The sequence below is a fragment of the Anolis carolinensis genome, unplaced genomic scaffold (genome assembly GCF_035594765.1).
Source record: "Anolis carolinensis isolate JA03-04 unplaced genomic scaffold, rAnoCar3.1.pri scaffold_11, whole genome shotgun sequence".
Lineage (NCBI taxonomy): Eukaryota > Metazoa > Chordata > Lepidosauria > Squamata > Dactyloidae > Anolis > Anolis carolinensis.
In genome coordinates, this window is record NW_026943822.1 from 23,961,642 (window position 1) to 23,981,333 (window position 19,692).

At 43.1% G+C, this 19,692-nt stretch overlaps 1 protein-coding gene across 2 annotated transcripts in view; it reads left to right on the forward strand.

Moving 5' to 3' along the window:
* entrep2 (endosomal transmembrane epsin interactor 2) overlaps positions 1-19,692 on the forward strand; it is an 81,761-nt gene that overhangs the window by 15,169 nt on the left and 46,900 nt on the right. The window lies entirely within an intron of this gene.

Genomic DNA, 19,692 nt, shown 5'->3' on the forward strand with positions numbered 1-19,692 from the left:
GGTCACGTTCGCACCTTCCTCGAGGCCTTTGCTTTGTCTGGAAAGAATCCGCGATCAATCTCTCTTTTCCACTTTGGCTGGGATTTGGCCTCCCAATTTCCAAGAGAATGGCTTAGCAGGAGGCACGGAATAAACTTATGGGCAAGTCGCAGTCTCTCAGCCACAGAAGACGGCAAAGGCAAACTCTCCTTGGAATCAACCTGGCCAAGAAAACCCTGTGATAGGATTGCCTTTCTTTTCAGAACAAAATCTCAGCCTGAAATAATTCACTCACTACTCTGTTGGTTTTAGCAAAGGGCTGGGGAAAAAAAACACCTTTTTCCTTGGGGACGGTCAGTAAAAGGAATCAAAGTGACCCAGAAACCAAAAATGTGGCCAATAATAATAATAATAATAATAATAATAATAATAATAATAATAATAAATTTATTGTTATATCCTGCCCCATCTCCCCGAGGGGACTCGGGGCGGCTCACAACAATAATAAAAACAGTGACAAATTACACATTGTAAAATCAAATATGAAAAGCAGTCATACAATCAATACATACATCACATGTTAAAAACAAGGAGATAAAACAGTTCTAGGCCGAAATAGAGGGCTTCTGTAGCTTCTTAACCTACTTAACCCTTTGATAGCCCCATTGGTATTACTACATTCTATTTAGTCCCAGTTGAGAGCATTGGTTCTCAATTTCTGATTTTCTGCGTATTTGAGACTTCAACTCCCAGAAGCCCCAGTTGGCCAAGGGTCAAGGATTCAGGGGGTCAGAATCTAAAACATCTGAAGGACCGAAGATTGAGAAGCACTGAGACAGAGCAGAGCCTTTGCACCAATGGACTCTCTTGATGTCTTGACTCAATGTTCAATCATTGATTCAATGGGTTTGCTCCAATTAGGACAAACCAACAAGTTCAGATTGTCTGTTGACTTTGATGGCTGGGTTTATGTGCATTGCCATAAATGACACATTTTCTCCCTCGCTGGTAAGACCCATCGCTCTGCGCAGCCGACATGATGTTTTTGCCACGAGGCTTGTGTTCCGATCAATAAAACAATCCGAGGGGATTAGATGCGGCGTGAGCATCTGATAATAAAACTCTGTGTTGTGTCCCCTTGCTGGATGACATCTGTATCTTTGACTAAAGGACGGGATTATCTTGCTTATGAAATAAGATACCCAGTGCTAGCAAGCTTTGGCCATTTTCTCCTCTTATTGATTTGAGCACCAACCGCTATCTCTCTCTATCTATATTTTACAGTTAACTGGAGCCAATTTACTCTCTTGCTCTTTCTGGTTTTGGAGATTGTTGTCACCTTTTTGGGGAAAGAGAGCTCACTGCCTTTTATAGCCTGATTATTTGGAGAGTTTACACCAAGATCTCTCCTCCTCTCCTTTTCAGAGAACAAACCACTGGAGACTTGAAATATTCTTTTGCAACCCGGTGGGTCCACCATATCTCTGGGTTCACAACCCATGGAGATTTAAATGGGAATGGATATTTGGACCTGAATAGTGAGAAGCCAGTCACCTACCTCTGCCTTCAGGAGGCTTGTAGGAAGACTGTAAATGCAAGGCGAGGCTTTTACTGTAAGTCCCTATTAAAAATGGCGGCAACAACAAAGGCAGTATCAGGCTCTGAATGCTAGATGTGATGCAACCTTTGGGAAACCCACCAGCTACCTACTTCTGCCATCAAGATTATGGAATACATGATGCTCACAAAATCGGAAATTTCCATCATGGTCTCACCTGGCTCAATTTGGGCCCAAAAGAATACAGGGTGGCTTTGAGCCAAGAAGATCCAGCCTTGCACCACTGTTTATTCCTTCTCTGATTCCTCTTTGTTGCTTTCTTCTCGGTGTGTGTTTTATCGTTGTGGAGGAACTGGCTTTGTCAGTCGGATGCAAATGTGCCGAGCCACGCGACAAAATTCTAAACACTCCCAAGAACATTTTCATGCAAAACAGGGAGCGGACTACGAGGTGCCCAGGGCTGTGTTTACTTGCAAACTATGCAAATCAGTTCCTTGGGGGAAAAAATTACTATTTTTTATCCCAGAAAATTTTGCATTGAACGTGGAAGCAAGGAAAACCTGAAGAGTGCAAAATGCATTTTCCTTTCCTAGAATGCTTTGAAAGGGCATCGCCACATCTTGCTTGAAGATGGAGAGTGTGTCGGAAGAGCAGTTTTACACAATTGGTTTCCATTGGGGTTTGCTTCCAGGACCCCCTTGGATACCAAAATCCATGGATGCTCAAGTTGCATTAGATACACAGTAGCTTATTGAAAGGTGTCCTTTAAATAAAATGCAACATATTTAGGAATATTTCCAAGCTGTGGATGGTTCAGTCTATGGATGCAGACTCCCTGAATATGGAGGACTTACTGAATTACAATGGAAACATACCTCTTTTTTGTGCCGAATCCTATTTTTGCCAAGCCTGAATGCCATATTTTTATTTCCTCCAAATGTCCATGTATGTATCCTTGAAATTCAGGGCTGCAACTAGCCATTGCAGCTTGATAGGGTTCATGGAGACCTTGGAAGACATGCAAAAAATGGTCCAAGGACTCTGTGAAATCCATAGGACCATTTTCCTTTGTTTCCAAGTGGCTTTGCTCCATGGGATTTATCGTCCTCCCTTCCTGCTGCCCCTGATATTCACACAGCAAGTTTATTGGACTGGGACTCTGACAGGAGTTGATGGCTTGTAACATGCCAAGGGACAATCGGTTATCTTCCATGCGTTTGTGTACAAATGGATCCAAACTGCAGACGCCAGCAGTTTCTAATGAGATCCGTTCTGTCACCATCAGCATTCTCTTGGAAGCAGACGTGGTTCTGGGTCATCTCTGACCACATGGCTGCTTCTTGGAGAAGCAAAGGAAGGACTCTCCATTTCGGCTGCCAAAGGAGACGGAGTGGGCCAAACGGCTGACGTTGCGGGGAATGCATAATGCGGCCAATGTTCTTCCATAGGCATCGCCTTTGTTCATTCCACAGTCTTCTCAAATGGAAATGCTAGGACTTTCATAGATGCCACCCTTGTCCTCCATGAATTTTTCTTTTCAGAGTAGATCATGTAACCTGGCATTTGGGCTCAACGCTGGAGATGTGGGCCAAGATCCTATAGGTCAGGTGTGGGCAAACTTCGGCCCTCCCTCCAGATCTTTGGGACTCCAACTCCCACAATTTCTAACACCCAAATATAAACTGGAGATGACTCTGCTTAACTGCACATCTAGATTAATCCAATTGATTTGATAGCTCTAAAGGTAAAGGTTTCCCCTGACATTAAGTCCAGTGGGGTTGGTGCTCATCTCCATTTCTAAGCCGAAGAGCCAGCGTTGTCCGTAGACACCTCCAAGGCCATGTGGCCACCGGCATGACTGCATGGAACACCGTTACCTTCCCGCCGGAGTGGTACCTATTGATCTACTCACATTGTTCGTAGACACTTCCAAGGTTATGTGGCCACTGGCATGACTGCATGGAACACCGTTACCTTCCCGACAGAACAATAATAATAATAATAATAATAATAATAATAATAATAATAATACTTTATTTATACCCCGCCACCATCTCCCCGCGGGGACTTGGGGCGGCTCACATGGGGCAGAGGCTCAAACAACATAGGACAAAATATAGGCAACATAATACAAATCACACTATAAAAAGATAAAACAGTATAAAAAGATAACACAGCCGGGCTGTGGCGCAGCTGTTGAGCAGCTGCCTTAAATCACTCTGACCATGAGGTCATGAGTTCGAGGCCAGCCCGTGGCGGGGTGAGCACCCGTCAATTAAAAATAAAAAATAGCCCCTGCTCGTTGCTGACCTAGCAACCCGAAAGATAGTTGCATCTATCAAGTAGGAGATAAGGTACCACTTATAAAGTGGGGAGGCAAGATTAACTAATTTACGACCTGGAATGAGGAAGTGCCGTCAGTGTGGATGATGAAGCAGCTGCTCCCCCCTGTGGCCAGAATCGAACATCCCCTCAGAAGAAGGTTAACTTGCCTCTGCGTGTGTGTCTCTCAGTCTCTGTTTCATGTGTTTATGGGCATTGAATGTTTGCCCTATGTGTGTTATAATGTGATCCGCCCTGAGTCCCCTTCGGGGTGAGAAAGAAGGGCGGAATATAAATACTGTAAATAAATAAATAAATAAATAAATACAATGTATCAATTAAAAGAAAGATACAGGATAAAAAATTGCATTTAAAACACATAAATGGTAAAATCGTAATAAATACAGGATAGATTATTTAAAACCCTCTGGGGCTGATTAATTAATGACTGTATCTCCAAAGGCCTGCCGAAACATTGATCTATTGATCTACTCACATTGGAAACATTGATCTATTGATCTACTCACATTGGAAACATTGATCTATTGATCTACTCACATTGGAAACATTGATCTATTGATCTACTCACATTTGCATGTTTTCTAACTGCTAGGTTGGCAGAAGCTGGAGCTAACAGCGGGTGCTCATTCTGCTCCCCGGATTTGAACCTGGGACGTTTCTGTCTGCAAGTTCATCAGCTCAGCGCTTTAACACACTGAGCCACCGGAGGCTCCTTGATAGCTCTAGGTGGGACTAAAGATAGGATTTAGGCTGATGTTTGCAGCCAATGCATTCTGTGTTTGCAGCCAAGCATCAGCATTGCAAACAAGATCTATATGTGTGTATGTGTGCATCTCTCTCTCTCTCTTTTTTTACCTTGAGGACTCTGTGTATCAGAAGTACAAGAAACAGACACATTCAAAGCCTGGAGCGATGGGAAAAGCGATCTCTCTTCCCACGCTTTCTCCTCGCTCACTCGTTGGCGCGTTCAAAAAGAAGAAGAAATCAAAATAGGAAGCCCAGATGCAACATGGCAGCATCTTAACGGCAGACTTCCACCCGGCAGGAGAGATTTATGGCGTGTCTCTTTCCCTGTGCGTGTTTTCAGGCATTTAACCATTCCCTTTGCTGTGGAGTGCAGATGGAACGGATATTTGAAAAATCCAGGAAAGGGACCCAAAATATTGGAAGGTTGGAGGAACCTCTGAACTGAACTGATGAAGATATTTACATTCTAGATAGGCATGGGCAAACTTGGGCCTTCCCTTTCTTGGAGACTAGCCCGGAGGGGAAGTAAAGGAGAGAATTCCATGAGAGCAATAAAACAAGCCTTTTATTGTTATCACAGTTGATGATAAGGCAAAACAGCCATAGGCACCCACTTTAATGGGTCCGTACTATGCAAACGGCCGTCGCAACATGTGCGTAGCAAACAAAGATTATATACCTCTGACTTATCTAAAATTGACCAATGGCTGTGGGTCCTCCTCACCTTCCACACCCACTTGGCACAAGTGATACCAGTGACCTAACTTGTTTACTCTGATGTTTCTTCTTCTTTTGGAACTTCCTGGAGAAAGGCACCAGCTCACAGGAAGGGAGAGGCATATGCACAGGCAAAGCTACATAGGTAATAGTTTATTCAGACTCCAAACCAAGCCTTGGTGTTTTGGAATTTGATACTATTTCAAAGAGGGCTCTTTAAAAAAATACACAACCGCAACAAAGAGCAACAGCATCTAAATCATAACGCTTGTTAATTACATGCAAATAAATATGGCAATTAGCAGCTGCGCCTGGCAATTTTCTGAGCCGATTGGCAATACTAGAAGGAATCTCTCGGCTGTGCCTCTGGTTATAGAAAAAGGTATGGTCAGAGTTGAATCTCCTTGGAAATTTCTCCATGTGTCTAGGGGTAGGGGATACATTTCCATTTGAAGGTGATCGATTTCGTTTGGGTCAGGGAAAGAATGAAGATCACCCTTCTTGTTTACAGTTAAGGAGCTTAAAGCATTCCCAAGCCGGTGCAACAGCAACACATCATTGTTGTTTTCCGATACTTTTCTAGCTCTAGATCGCTTATCTTGAAAATTGTATGTGGTTCCCAACGGCTTCCGACAGATAGCAGTTATTCATATTTTGCTTGGATGAGATAACTTATTTTTAGCATGAGATATAAAGGCAGGGAAATGGCTCCATGTGCTTGTCTGGGATTCTCAAGAGACTTCTGAAACTGTTGTTGTTGTTGTTTGCCTTCAAATCATGTCCAAGTTGTGGTGACCCTAAAGTGAATCTATCATGTTTTGCCTTCAAGTTGTGTCCAAGTTGTGGTGACCCTAAGGTGAATCTTTTATGTTTGGCCTTCACGTCGTGTCCAAGTTGTGGTGACCCTAAGTTGAATCTATCATGTTTTGCCTTCAAGTCATGTCCAAGTTGTGGTGACCCTAAGGTGAATCTATCATGTTTTGCCTTCAAGTTGTGTCCAAGTTGTGGTGACCCTAAGGTGAATCTTTTATGTTTGGCCTTCACGTCGTGTCCAAGTTGTGGTGACCCTAAGGTGAATCTATCATGTTTTGCCTTCAAGTCATGTCCAAGTTGTGGTGACCCTAAGGTGAATCTTTTATGTTTGGCCTTCACGTCATGTCCAAGTTGTGGTGACCCTAAGTTGAATCTATCATGTTTTGCCTTCAAGTCATGTCCAAGTTGTGGTGACCCTAAGGTGAATCTATCATGTTTTGCCTTCAAGTCATGTCCAAGTTGTGGTGACCCTAAGGTGAATCTATCATGTTTTGCCTTCAAGTCATGTCCAAGTTGTGGTGACCCTAAGGTGAATCTATCATGTTTTGCCTTCAAGTCATGTCCAAGTTGTGGTGACCCTAAGGTGAATCTATCATGTTTTGCCTTCAAGTCATGTCCAAGTTGTGGTGACCCTAAGGTGAATCTATCATGTTTTGCCTTCAAGTCATGTCCAAGTTGTGGTGACCCTAAGGTGAATCTATCATGTTTTGCCTTCAAGTCATGTCCAAGTTGTGGTGACCCTAAGGTGAATCTATCATGTTTTGTCTTCAAGTCATGTCCAAGTTGTGGTGACCCTAAGGTGAATCTATCTTGGGTTTTCTGGATTTGTGAGTATGTGACTCCCCTAAGTTCACCCGGTGCGTTTCCAGGGCCAAGACGGGAATCGAATCTTGCTCTCTGGAGAGGTAGTCCAACACTGAAATGACTACATCCCCACCAAGTGAGGTTGTGTGGAAGAAAAATCTTGGGAATTTGGAGTATGGTCATCGCACAGTTGCGTCAAGGTGGAAATGAGATCATTCCAACAATGGCATGTTTCTCTTTGTTTAAACAACTTGTGACGAAATAACAGGCTGGTGTGATGAAGTCCTCAGAAAGCTCTATGGGTTGCCATAAGTCAACAAGAGGCAACTTGTTATTTGAGTGATTATATTCCTTCTATTTATGTGATTGTTTTAGTCAGTTGTTATGTTATGTTTTTGTTTTTAACTCTTACAGCGTTTTATATTGTTTTCAGTGTTTTATTGTACAATGTTTTATGCTGATTTTATATTGGAAACCGCCCTGAGTTCTTTCGGGAGAGAGGGCGGTATACAAATAAACTTTTACTTACTTACTTACTTACTTGCACACATGTATACACATGTGTGTGTTTCTGGAGGGCCTTTGAGTTGGAAATTGGCAGGACCAGCCTCAGCTTCTGCACAGACCATCTGGGGAAGTTACAGGAGACTTTCAAAATGCTGGCAGCAACATTTAACCAGCCTTTGGAGGGTTAAGATTGGCCAGCTGGGTTTTTTGAGCTCTTTGATTGGATTGGCAAATAGTTCTGGCCCATTTTCATCCAGATTTCCTTTGGGACTCCTTTGTGTAAATCTTTGGGCTCCTGTTCTCAAAGTGTGTGCATGGGAGCCTGGAAGGGGCCCAAGCTCTGAAGGCCAGACCTCTCTTTTGGAAAGCTCAGATCCCCATCCAAACTTTGCTACTCGGGCCCATCAATAACACATTTGAAGATCTTAAATACCATCTTTGAACCGAGGAGCCTGTCAGCAGGTGGCAGGACCCGAAAATCAGTTTCAAAGTCCATTTCATGGAGACGTAAAAGAGGCTTCTGGGAAGGACTGTGCCTATTCTTCCCAGATACATAAACACAACACAGCAGTAACAGATCCGCAAAGTGTCTTGCTTTGGCAGAGATAGTCCCAATGGCTCCTTTGTCACTCAACTTTGTCATTGTCATTTCCCATCTTGGCCACATTCTTGTAGGGAAGCCAGGCAAGAGAGAGCCCTTTGGAGAGGGGAATTTCATTTCTTCTTCTTCAGAAGTGTCATTTTGGTCACTTAGCTGCGTTGCCGCTTCCCTTGCTTTAATGGAACTGAAAGTGTCCGGTAATAACACGTTTCCATGAAAACAGCCATCCGTCTCTGCAAGGAAGTCCCATTGTTAGCAGGAGGAAAAGGCTCCCTGTGCAAAGTTGCCGCTTCGAGACTCAGAAGTTGTATTTTTAACTCTGCGAGAGGAAAGGACGGCGTGACCAGTGCCTGACCTCAAGTCTAGCCTCTCCCCTTCTTTCTTAAGGTTGCAAAAGATTCTCTTCTTAAACTGCTGTTGCCTGGAACGGGTTGTGCGAGCAGAAAAGCCCATCATGAGCCGGCTGAGCGTTTGCTGTCAAACCCAGCAGGGAACTGAACCAGGCTGGTCTTAAGTTAACCTGTCTCCAGAAAGACATTGATTTTCAGCAGGTAGAACTCTCTGCGTGGAGGAAAGTGCTTGCGGGGACCGCTGAGCCCGCCAAGGCCCCCCTTTCCCAGTGTCCATAGGAACACAAGCAAGGCTCCTCCTGCCCCTGTTCCGCCTTCATTGCAAACTCCTCTCCTCGCCTGCCAAGGATGCGCCCGTCTAGACTGCATCAGGGCTGTGTATTGCCCGTTCCAGCAAGGCACGGACGGGATATCTCAGGCTCTGGGGCTGAATCCAGATGAGGTTTTGACCTTGTCAGCTGCCATCAGGTCAACCTAGGGTCACCCCATGAATAAGAGATCTCCATGTCGCCCCATCCGCAACCGTCTTCTCGGTTCTGGCAGTCCTTGTTTCTCCTTAGGTTGGAAAAAACTTCGAGAACAAGGTCTAGAAATGTGTGTTTGAGCATCCAGTTGTATGTACTGAGTGGCTTGAAAACATGCCAATGTGAGTAGATCAATAGGTACCGCTCTGGTGGGAAGGTAACAGTGCTCCATGCAGTCATGTCTATGGCCACATGACCTGGGAGGTGTCTACGGACAACGCTGGCTCTTTGGCTTAGAAATGGAGATGAGCACCAACCCGCAGAGTCGGACACGACTGGACTAAACGTCAAGGGAAACCTTTACCTTTACCTTATACAGCAACAACAAGGTCTAGAAATGTGTGTTTGTGCATCCAGTTGTATGTACTGAGTGGCTTGAAAACATGCCAATGTGAGTAGATCAATAGGTACCGCTCCGGTGGGAAGGTAACGGCACTCCATGCAGTCATGTCTATGGCCACATGACCTGGGAGGTGTCTACGGACAACGCTGGCTCTTTGGCTTAAAAATGGAGATGAGCACCAACCCGCAGAGTCGGACACGACTGGACTAAACGTCAAGGGAAACCTTTACCTTTACCTTATACAGCAACAACAAGGTCTAGAAATGTGTGTTTGTGCATCCAGTTGTATGTACTGAGTGGCTTGAAAACATGCCAATGTGAGTAGATCAATAGGTACCGCTCCGGTGGGAAGGTAACGGCACTCCATGCAGTCATGCTGGCCGCATGACCTGGAGATGTCTACGGACAATGCTGGCTCTTTTGCTTAGAAATGGAGATGAGCACCAACCCCCAGAGTCAGACACAATTGGGCTAAACGTCAAGGGGAACCTTTACCTTTACCTTGTACAGCAACAACAAGGTCTAGAAATGTGTGTTTGTGCATCCAGTTGTATGTACTGAGTGGCTTGAAAACATGCCAATGTGAGTAGATCAATAGGTACTGCTCTGGTGGGAAGGTAACGGCGCTCCATGCAGTCATGCCGGCCACATGACCTGAAGTATATGGACAACGCCGGCTCTTTGACTTGGAAATAGAGATGAGCACCAACCCCCAGAGTCATACACTACTGGACTAAATGTCAAGGGGAACCTTTACCTTTAATTTATATGGAACAACAAGGTCTAGAAATGTGTGTTTGTGCATCCAGTTGTATGTACTGAGTGGCTTGAAAACATGCCAATGTGAGTAGATCAATAGGTACTGCTCTGGTGGGAAGGTAACGGCGCTCCATGCAGTCATGCCGGCCACATGACCTGAAGTATATGGACAACGCCGGCTCTTTGACTTGGAAATAGAGATGAGCACCAACCCCCAGAGTCATACACTACTGGACTAAATGTCAAGGGGAACCTTTACCTTTAATTTATATGGAACAACAAGGTCTAGAAATGTGTGTTTGTGCATCCAGTTGTATGTACTGAGTGGCTTGAAAACATGCCAATGTGAGTAGATCACCAAATCCACATCACCAAAATACTTACCGTCTTCGCTCTTGGACTGTGAACTCTCCTCCTGTCTCCATTTTCCTGAGGCTTCCCCACCCTTCCAATAGGAAATCTATTACATCTCCTTTTATCTATTTACTAAACCAGTCTCTGGATATAAGATCCGATATGCTTTTTGGCTCAGGGAGGAGTATACTTTTTCCTCTTCCTGATGAGCCCATTGTAGCGATTGTGGCTTCCCCGTTATTAAGACGAGGAGCTCTTCTAATGAGCTTCTCCGGCATAAATCGGATGCAACGGATGACACGCATCACGCTGTTTCCAGCCCGGCTGCCTGCTGGGGCCTGGTGTGGTTTGTGTTCGAGCAGTCAGTGTTTCAGATTCCCAATTACCTTTTGATGCTTACCTGCCATTTGCCAAACTGAATGGCGTTTGATGCACAGCTCGGCTCCTGTGCCGTAATGAAGAAACATTTCCGGCGCGAGATGGCTGTTTCCCGAGAAAGAGAATGGCAATCTCTCTGCACCCACGGCCGGGTTCAGTGGCTGACTTGGCCTCCCTGTGCACACTCAAATCATGTGGATATTCCTTTGGGGAAACCAATAGAAGACAGACCCATGGGCCTCCTTTTCGATTCATTGATTCGGAGACGGAATAACCGGGCTGTGGTGCAGCTGGCTAGTAACCAGCTGCTATAAATCACTACTGACCGAGAGGTCATGAGTTCGAAGCCCGGGTCAGGTTAAGCCTCCGACCATTAAAAAAAAATAGCCCCAGCTTGCTGTTGACCTATGCAGCCCCGAAAGACAGTTGCATCTGTCAAGTAGGGAAAATTTAGGTAAGCTTTATGCAGGAGGCTAATTTAACTAATTTACAACACCATAAAACTGCCAGCAAAACACAAGGAAAAGAATGAGGAAGAACAGCCACCAGTGGACGGTGAAGCAACAGCTCCCCCTGTGGCCGGAATCGTGAAGCTGGAAAGATGTTGAAAATGCCTCTGTGTCTGTCTAAACTGAATGTTGTTTGTCTGTTGGCATTGAATGTTTGCCATATATGTGTTCATTGTAATCTGCCCTGAGTCCCCTTCGGGGTGAGAAGGGCGGAATATAAATACTGTAAATAATAATAAATAATACTTTTGCTTGCATTGCGGCCAGCGTTATCCAAACACTGTCGCCTTCATTTGCACGGCACAAGTTAAGGCTCTGGATCTGATTTCAACGAGACCCGGTCTCTGCAGAAGGAGCAACAGCGGATGTTGCTGATCCGTCTTGGCGACTCTTCCGCAAGCTCCTTGGCAGAGGATGCAAGAAACGAACTGGCAGAAAGAGGCCTGACTACTGGCGCGGTGTCTTCTTTTCCCCAAACAGAACCAAGGCAAGAGGTTGTATTCATGAGAGCAGGCAAGTGGGCATCTCTCTTGTAGTCACACCATTGAGACTGCCAATGCTTGCCACAAGTCTTCTTGGCCAAAGACATACCAAACATGCAGGAAACTGGGTTGATGCAAGCCTGCCCATCCGTCTCTTGGTTGTTGTGAGTTTTCCAGGCTGTCTGGCCATGTTCCAGAAACATTCCCTCTTGACGTTTCACCCGCATCTATGGCAGGCATCCTCAGAGGTTGTGAGGTGTATGTATCTCTCTTTCTCTCTCCTGTGTGACTCAGTATGAGTATCAGTTCTGCGGGTGTTTTGGACTCCAACTCCCACCATTCCTAACAGCCTCTGGCCCCTTCCTTTTCTCCCTCAGCCGCTCCACCGAGGTCTGATTCAAACTGCTAATAAAATGGAGTCTTGTGTCTGAACATGCTCAGTACAATGACATGACTAGCCTGAGGCTGTTAGGAATGGTGGGAGTTGGAGTCCAAAACCTCTGGAGGGCCTGTACCTCTTTAGTGTAGTCATGTGATTGTACTGAGCATGTTCAGACACAGGACTCCATTTTGTTAGCAGTTTGCATCAGACCTCTGCGGAGAGGCTGAGGGGCAAAAGGAAGGGGCCTGAGGCTGTTAGGAATGGTGGGAGTTGGAGTCCAAAACCTCTGGAGGGCCTGTACCTCTTTAGTGTGGGAGGAGTTGTAGTCATGTCATTGTACTGAGCATGTTCAGACACAGGACTCCGTTTTGTTAGCAGTTTGCATCAGACCTCTGCAGAGAGGCTGAGGGGCAAAAGGAAGGGGCCTGAGGCTCTTAGGAATGGTGGGAGTTGGAGTCCAAAACACCTGGAAGGAGGCCCAAGTTTGCCCATGCCCGATCTAGACTCTCCAATGAATAGTTTGACACCCTTACTGCTCAGCACTATGGGATAGTGCAAGTTGCAGTTTTCCACGGTCATTCGCCTTCCCTGTCAAATCTACAGATCTCCGGATTCCCTGGCCTTGAGCCAAGGCAGTTAAAGTGGAGTCAAACTGCCTTAATGTCTCCACGGTCCGTCCGTCGGCCCTTGACTGGAAGGGCCGTGTCTCCCATCAGGGCCCTTTGGCTTCATTGCCTTGGAAGGGAGACGACAAAGGTAATGATGAATCCAAATGAGATTCCTCCCGGCCTTGGCCGGTTAATAAACCTTGGCAGCTGCGCACGGGAGGCGAACGTGCAGGTGATGCCACCGTCCTGCTTGCGAGTCTTTGCGTCTGTTTCCATGGCAATTAGGATGAGATTAGATTTCGGGTCCGTGGTCGGTAAATGAGAGATGCTGCTGGGCTTGTTCAGCTGGGATGCATCCAGCCAAAAAAAAACACAAAAACCAGAAAAGAAACGTGCTATGTTTTTGCATCCCGCTGTTCCGTTCTCTCTCCGGAAATGTGTTTATCTCTCCTTTGGCTGAAAAGTCTGTTATGAGCTGTTATGAGTGATTTACTTCATGTTAAAATAATACTTAATAGAGTATGCTCTCAGTTAACCAGCACCCAATGCTGGATAAATGTGTTTTCTGGTTGCTTTGAGAGTTCCTATGAAAAATAGGCCTCATACTATACCCATACTATGATGATGATGATGATGATGATGATGATGATGATAATAATAATAATTCATCTCACGAGACCCAAAGTGGCTTACAACATATTAAAATCACATAAACAATCAGAGTACAACATAATAGAATACATAGATTATACACCATAAACCCTGTTTTATATTTATTTTGAAATAAGATAGTCAAGAAAAGCCAACTAAGACCAATAACGACAATAATGATTTAATGTAACACCATGGCTTGCTCTTAAAAACCCACTTATTGGATTGTGGAAGAAAGTCAAGAAATAACAACAGAATCAGATTGTGAAATAAAGCAAGGACGCTATTATTATTATTATTATTATTATTAATTATTTCCCGTTGGGGTAGAGAAAAACGAGACGTAAATATGGTAAATAAAATAAATTATTATAATTATTATTATTTCCCCCTGGGGTAGAGAAAGGTGAGATATAAATATGGTAAATAAAATTTATTATTATTATTATTATTATTATTATTATTATTATTATTATTATTTCCCCTTGGGGTAGAGAAAGGTGAGATATAAATATGGTAAATAAAATTTATTATTATTATTATTATTATTATTATTATTATTATTATTATTATTTCCCCTTGGGGTAGAGAAAGGTGAGATATAAATATGGTAAATAAATTATTATTATTATTATTATTATTATTATTATTATTATTATTATTATTACAGTAGAATCTCACTTATCCAACACTCACTTATCCAACGTTCTGGATTATCCAACGCATTTTTGGAGTCAATGTTTTCAATATATCGTGATATTTTGGTGCTAAATTCATAAATACAGTAATTACTACATAGCATTACTGCGTATTGAACTACTTTTTCCCCAAATTTGTTGTCTAACGTGATGTTTTGGTGCTTCATTTGTAAAATCATAACCTAATTTGATGTTTAATAGGCTTTTCCTTAATGCCTCCTTATTATCCAACATATTCGCTTATCCAACATTCTGCCGGCCCGTTTATGTTGGATAAGTGAGACTCTACTGTATTATTATTTCCCCTTGGGGTAGAGAAAGGCGAGATCTAAATATGGTAAATAAAATAAATGATGATGATGATGATTATTATTATTATTATTATCTTCCTTCTACAATCTGATTCCTCCCTGATTTCATTTCTTAAAAGTGATATAATATGTCTTTGATTATTATTTTTTCTACCATCCCCAAAAGACAAAGGGAATATTTATCCAGCCAGGCTTCCTATTGATTACTTTGCCCGAGTCTGGCTTTGCAATATTAATATGCTCATTTCCTCGCCTCATTTATCACATAGCTCAGGGATAGGAAGGTAATGGCGAGAATGGGTCGGAAGGGAGGTTTGGAAGGCCCAGAGGATCCGGAGGAATGTTATTCTAACGTTTGGTCACAATAAACAATACAGTCCCATAAAAGACATGCTCCTGTTGCACAACACCCTTGTATCCATGTGCTACCGTTTCAGCTGCCATAGAGAACGATGGGTTTTGTAGTTGGGAACATTATGAAAACCAAAATAATGACCGCAGAGGATTTACATAACTTTAAAGCAAATGAGGAAGACGCTGGGAATATTGCTTGATCAAAATGAATACATCTGAAGATATAGGGTGGATCTACATTGCGGAGTTAATGCAGTTTGAGAGTACGTTGACTGCCATGGCTCAATACTTCATGCTTCCATAGTATTGAGCCATGGCAGTCAACGTACTCTCAAACTGCATTAACTCCGCAATGTAGATCCACCCTATATCTTCAGATGTATTCATTTTGATCAAGCAATATTCCCAGCTGTAGTTGTAGTTTGGGGAGGCACCAGATTTATTTGGCTAAAGACCTTGTAAAACTGCACTTCCCGTAATTCCATAATGGGATTTATAGTTAGCAATTGGCTCTTCTGCAAAGATTGGCATTTCTTGTTTGTGTGAGTGAAGATCATGTTGGCTGACGCACACGTTTTCCTCCGAGTGTCCTTAAGAGACAATTTCGCCCCAAGATAACAAGGATTAATCTGCAGCCTCGGGACTTGTTTCTGTAGGGAAGGCTTGCTGATCTCTATCTGGTCCAAAGAGATTGTCCTTCAGGTTCTCCTCCTGGCTTTTGTCCTCCAGAGATGTTGAGATTAAAGCTTGGTCATTCGGCATCCCGAGACTTTCCTTTCCTTTTGCGGATCTCACCTCTGTAAACCTAGAAATTGACTTTTCAATTGGAAATTGTTCCCAGCTGCTGAAAACTAAGTTCAGGTGCAGCTTGGTGCTTATCTCCATTTCTAAGCTGAAGAGCTGGCATTGTCCATAGACACCTCCAAGGTCATGTCTGCATGGAGCGCCAATGTTACCTTCCCACCGGAGCGGTACCTATTGATCTACTCACATTGGCATGTTTTTGAACTGCTAGGTTGGCCGAAGCTGGAGCTGACAGCAGGAGCTTACTCCGCTTCCTGGACTTGAACCGCCAACCTTTCAGTCAGCAAATTCGGCAGCTCAGCAGTTTAACCCACTGCGCCACTGGGAGCTCAATCCTAAAATTTATATGCTAAGCATAAACCAAATGTAATCCATTAGATAATGAATATGATGATGATGATGATGATGATGATGATGATGATGATGATGATACAGTCCTAATCACTTGGGAAGTGTCTGATGTGTGATCCAGTACAACAGCCAGCAGAGTGTCTGCTGTGGACTCATCTTGTTGTGTTTCAAATAATAATAATAATAATAATAATAATAATAATAATAATAATAATAATAATAATAATAATAATAATAATACATCACACAGTCCTACACACTCGGGAAGTGTTCGACTTGTGATTTTGTGATACGAAATCCAGCATGTCTATCTTGTTTGCTGTGTCATACAATACAACAACAACAACAATAATAATAATAATAATAATACATCACACAGTCCTAAACGCTTGGGAAGTGTTCGACTTGTGATTTTGCGATATGAAATCCAGCATATCTATCTTGTTTGCTGTGTCATACAATACAATAATAATAATAATAATAATAATAATAATAATACATCACACAGTCCTAGACACTTGGGAAGTGTTCGACTTGTGATTTTGTGATACGAAATCCAGCATATCTATCTTGTTTGCTGTGTCATAATAAAATAATAATAATAATAATAGTCCTAGACACTTGGGAAGTGTCCAGCATGTGATCCAATATAACAGCCAGCAGAGTGTCTGCTGTGGACTCATCTTGTTGTGTTTCTAATAATAATAATAATCATAATAATAATAATAATAATAATAATAATAATAATAATACATCACACAGTCCTAGACACTTGGGAAGTGTTCGACTTGTGATTTTGTGATACGAAATCCAGCATGTCTATCTTGTTTGCTGTGTCATACAATACAATAATAATAATAATAATAATAATAATAATAATAATAATAATAATAATAATAATAAATGTCTTATTGTAGTATTATTACATTGTGGTTTTCCTGCTTAGCCAAAACCAGAAATTTGAAAAAGTCCTTTAAATCCATCGGACGGCCTTATGATAATACTGCTGTTTTGTCTGAGAGTTCATCTGTGCGTATGCATATTTATATCTCGCTCTAGACGACACCTACGAGCTTTGTTTTTGTGCCGTTTTGGAGAGGAATTTGCCTAATTATTCCCCAACCGCTTTTCCATCACAGAATTAATGTTCCCTAAAAACAAATGCTGTTGGAGATGGAGGCGGAAGGCAAACAAAAGGAGGGAGGAAAGGAAAGGAAGGGAGGAAGGAAGGAAGGCAAGGCTTCCACGTTGATGTTTACCATGGATCAGGCGAAATGGCTTTCTGGAGGAAAACAAGAATGTTTTCGAGGCTGACAAAAGACTCCGTCGGCCCCTCGCTGTCTTTGCGGCACTAAAATGTACGCAGAGCAGCTGCAGAGGTTGGCAGGGCTTCCAAGTTCATTGTCAATTAGTTCAAGAGGAAGGTGCAAAGGGATTCGAAGAACAAATGCTTAACACAGAAGGCGGTGGAGGTTGAGGCAAAATGGCTAGCAAGGTGCCCATCATTCTGGAAGGATGTTGGCCCACCCTATCCATGGGCTTTGCATCTTAGGATGCTGGTATGTGAAATGATAGATTGTTTCCAAATCACAACCTCCCTGCATAGCAAGTGACCCAGATCAAGCAAAAATACAGCATAAACGTGCTTCAACCCGTCTATCAGCAGAGTCCAACTGACAGCATCTGACCTTGTCTACACACTGTTTAGTAAACTCTCAGATTCAGGTTTTCATCCAAAATATCTGGAGGCTTTAATCTTCATTGCTGCAATGTATACAAACCGGATACACAGATCCACTTTCCTTGTATTTTAGAGTAATCTGAGAGTCACATACAACATAGGTAGATACTCACACAGAGTCACACAGGAGAGAGAAAGATGGATTATTTTATTCTCCTTATATAGTTACCTGCTGATCAATAAGGGAGTTTGGCTGACCAAACTAACCCTCACGTGGTTATGATTCATCCATGACCACACCCCCTTAGCTATTGCATCATGACATTCACGAATGCTATCAATATACCACATGCTCATCAAACAGTATTTTTTTTCTATGATTAGAAATGTATTACAGTAGAGTCTCACTTATCCAAGACTCGCTTATCCAAGGTTCTGGGTTATCCAATGCATTTTTGTAGTCAATGTTTTCAATATATCCTGATATTTTGGTGCTAAATTCGTAAATACAGTAATTACAACATAACATTACTGCGTATTGAACTGCTTTTTCTGCCAAATTTGTTGTCTAACATGATGTTTTGGTGCTTAATTTGTAAAATCATAACCTCATTTGATGTTTAATAGGCTTTTCTTTAATCCCTCCTTATTATCCAATATATTCGCTTATCCAATGTTCTGTTTAGCTTGGATAAGTGAGACTCTACAGTATTGCCACTTGCACATGTGAGGTCAGGTCTGGTTCCATGGAAGTCAAATGTCTGGCCTTTGGGTTGCCTTCTTGGGCCACCTGATGTCTTCTAGATACATTAGCCCAAGGCTGTGGCGCAGACGGGAGAGCAATGAGTCACTGACCAGGAGGTCATAAGTTCGAGGCCCGCTCGGAGCTATGTTGTTCGTCTTTGTCCTGTGTTAAAAAGGCATTGAATGTTTGCCTAATATGTGTAATGTGATCCGCCCTGAGTCCCCTTCGGGGTGAGAAGGGCGGAATATAAATGATGTAAATAAATAAATAAACTCCAAAGGCCATCATCCCTCATGAGCAGAGCTAGAGAGTGATGGGAACGGATGTCTGGAACGTATTGAGTTAGGAACAGCACTATGCAATATTTACACTGAAACCTTTTGCCACTTTTCCTTCATAGTGCAAAATGGGACCCAAATCTGAAATGAAATGGAACAGAAATGGGCTTTGAACGAATGGTATCCTATTCCCAAAATGACTTCAACAGCTTCTCAAATAAGGAATGGATTCACCATTGTGCGGGGAGGCTCAAACATATGTGCCAGCGTTCTCTGCAAGCCCTAATCCCTGCTATCTTGCTGTGGTTTCTTTCTCTTTTCTTTTTTTACCAAACATGCCCTTACACTCTCAGGCGGAAGGCTCCTTTAATTGAGAGTATGTCTCCGCCGTGGCTTCTCTCGAACCCTCTAACCCTGTCATTTCACCTTCCGGAGAGCGACGCTACATTACAGGATTATCAACCCCGGGACGGTTATCGTAACAGTAATAATAGGCTCTCCTAGCTATGTGAGCAGATTTAATTAACTGCAAAGAGGAAATTCGCTCCTCTTCTCTGACTTGGCTGTCACCCAGAAATCTGCATTAATGCAGCGCATGAGATGCGGCAAGCAATGCAGAGCCCAAGCGGTGGGCAAGCAGGCGGTGATGGTGTCCTTTCTCTACTATTTTTTGGAAGTGAATATTAATATTACCATCTTAGTTAATGCTATTTTGCCCATTCTTCGATTCTCTTCTTCCAGTTGTGCTGTGGGTAAGTCTTCCACCAGAAGAAAGCACCAAGACACACGCTGGGCAGTTTCCACAGGTTTTTATTGTACAAAATACCAGAACCTTCTCTTTAGCCCATTTATATAGGGGCTCTCACATACCAGAGGGTAACTAAGGTTTTATGGCTGGCCCGTTTTATGGCTGGCCTCTGTTCTTTGTCAGCTGACTGGAGATGTCAATGATTGGAAATCATGACACCCATGATCTAGGACATTATCACACGAGGCTCCTAAAACACAGGATGCAAAAACACGCCTTTCTTTGGGGGTCATCGCACAAAGTTGTTTCTTTT